Below are 2,783 nucleotides of genomic sequence, written 5' to 3'. Positions count from 1 at the left end.
ATGTCTTCAAGGATCTTTTCACAATGGGCATCTTATTAGTGGCATAATCTCTTTTCTTTAGGACTAACTTTGCTTATGATATCAAATATCCAAGTGAGGCTTTGTTCGTATACCTTGCACAATCCACTCTTTGGGTCTGTTTTTATTTTTTGATAATCTCTCTCACCTTTTCAAGAAATCCTAGCTCCTCGAAAGAGAATTCTAATTCCTAAAAGCCATGAGTCATTGGAACGAATTACTATAATCCTATTTGTCGACAAACCATTACTGAAGCATAGCTTATACCTCCACATAGCCCTAAGAGTGGAACCCATGACTTGTCACCATATTTGTACGACATGACTTCTCCTAACATCCATGGAGCTCTCTATATAACTTGAGTCCTAGTGAGATTTTACAAAATCAATACCCATTCTTCCTTCAACTTTGATTCTAGCCACTTAACATTGCAGTATTCTTTAATTGGTCTACTTTCATTACTATAAATAAGATGAAATTTACCCACAAAATGTTGAAGATGACTTTTTGCCCAAATGCAGAGTAACTATACACACCTTATCAAGCATTCTCCTCTTCTTCGATAATGTTTCATTTATCTTAAAGTTTTTGCCAGTATAAAAAGAACAAGATTGATTTTGTTGTCCACCTTCTCGAGAAAGTTAATTATTGATAACTCAATGTATCCCAGAATCTTCGAGAAAATGATCAAGCCATAAATTGAAAAAGCTATCATTTTCATACCTCATTCATCCTCCAAGTGTTTGACAATATAATCACACAAGATTTCTTATGGGATGCAATCACTTTTGCCTTTTATTTGAATATATGAGTTCATATTCTGAATGGGGACCTCCATTGTACAAGCAAGTTTTTTTTTAAATTTAAGTTTTTGACCTCACTAATAGATTTTATCTGGATTTGAGATATGCAACTATAGCAATATAGTATACTCTTCGATTGTTAAATTCATATCTATCTCGTTGAATATGAAATATATGTATACAAGGTCTCCAAACTAAACTAAAGCTCTTATCATTTGGTTTTACGTAGACACCTCAAGGAGTCAAGCAATATGACCATAACTTTTCTCAAAAGCCATTTTCTTAAAAGTTATTATGTGGCGCCAAATCTCTACTAACTCAAAGATGTGATTTTGTTAAAGCCCCAGTTTGATTTCTTCAGGCAAAATTTCCTGTTTAGATTTTCTCATATAGTTTCTCATTCTATTTTGGGCTTCTAAATATAGAGTTATCACCACATTAGTCTTTTCATACACGATGGTCTTCATAGATGAAAACATCATGATGGTGTTTCTAAAACAAGATAAAAAATCTTCTAACTAATATTGGCACATTGACAACCACATCCCATATACAAGTGTTTATGATGATGCATGATCATGAAACAACAAAAAAGCAGAATAGATTAGGGTTAGTCATCGTATTAAAATAAATATTCTCTCATGTGTCCTAATATATGGTATAAATTACAAAAAAGGTATGGCTCTATCTAGGTTGATTTCTTAAGGTTCACTATATGTAGGGGTTTGGTAATTAACACTGGCTAAAAAAAGGTTTTCAAATTGATCTCCACTATCATCCACTCTGGACTAGTAAGGCCTCCAGTCCTCACCCATAATGGGCTACCAACGAAAATGGTTTAACTTGAGTGAAAATATTTTGCTAGTCCAAGCGGAGGCATTATAACCTTATGAAAGCGTAGGTACTCTACTCCCTCTTAAAAAATGATAGATTTGAGAGCCGGGGTATAAAGTTCATACACGAATGAAAATATGCATGTGTGTAAGGGAATGTAACAATTATTAGTCAAAATAAAATCAATAATATAATTAGCAACAATATAAGATAAATAAAATGACATAATAAAACTAAATGAATCCATCATATTTTTAACCTTTTTTTCCTTATTTTTATTCTAAGATGAGATAAGAAATTAAAATTAAATATCAAAAAGATCAAAAATCAAGGTTTGGATGATACATGTTTAATTTTTTACTTGACTCTCAAATTTTTCCAACAAAGTCGCCAAGCTGTCATAATGATTTTTCATCTAGGGGGACTTGATCGCCAAACTTGATGAAAATTTTCATAGTCGCCACAAATATTTTTTATAGGGTGTGATTGGCCACCCAAAAATATCATCTTTTAATAAAAATCTTAAAATTAATTAAGATTTACTAAAATAAATTTAGGTCTATGAAATCAAGGTTAAGTCCGAGAGTACAGTTACAAGTGAAGAAAGTATTAGCACCTTCACGTCACCCATTTGAAGAATAGTACCAATTAAACATGTATAATCATTTGATTTTGATGATATGGTCTTCTTTATATTTAAATTTAATTTCCTAAAATTTATTTATAAAAAAAAATATTTCTTTGTTGTGAAATTAACATTATTATTATTTCATATTCTATAAATTCTCCAACATTTGGAATTAATAGAAATTCTTTATTTGGAAAATATTTCGAAAAAATTTACCATTCACAAAATTTTTGAAAATTTTTCATAGAATATTTTATTTATTTATTTATTTATTAAAATGATTTTAAAAGCATCTCGACTCTTTGGCAAGATCTCAAAATTTATTAAATAGATTTTAGAATTATCCCGATTCTTTGATGAAATCTTAAAAATTTTAAATTAATTTTAGAATCATCTCAACTTTCTGTTGAGATCCTAAAACTTTTTTTTTATTGATGATAATTAAGAAAAATGAGATTTTCTCAATTTTTTTGAAATTTTTACCCGAAGGATTTAATTAA

Source organism: Durio zibethinus, chromosome 9 (assembly GCF_047325235.1).
Source record: "Durio zibethinus cultivar Kanyao isolate XHJ-2024 chromosome 9, ASM4732523v1, whole genome shotgun sequence".
Classification (NCBI taxonomy): Eukaryota; Viridiplantae; Streptophyta; class Magnoliopsida; order Malvales; family Malvaceae; genus Durio; species Durio zibethinus.
This window is presented reverse-complemented; position numbering follows the sequence as displayed.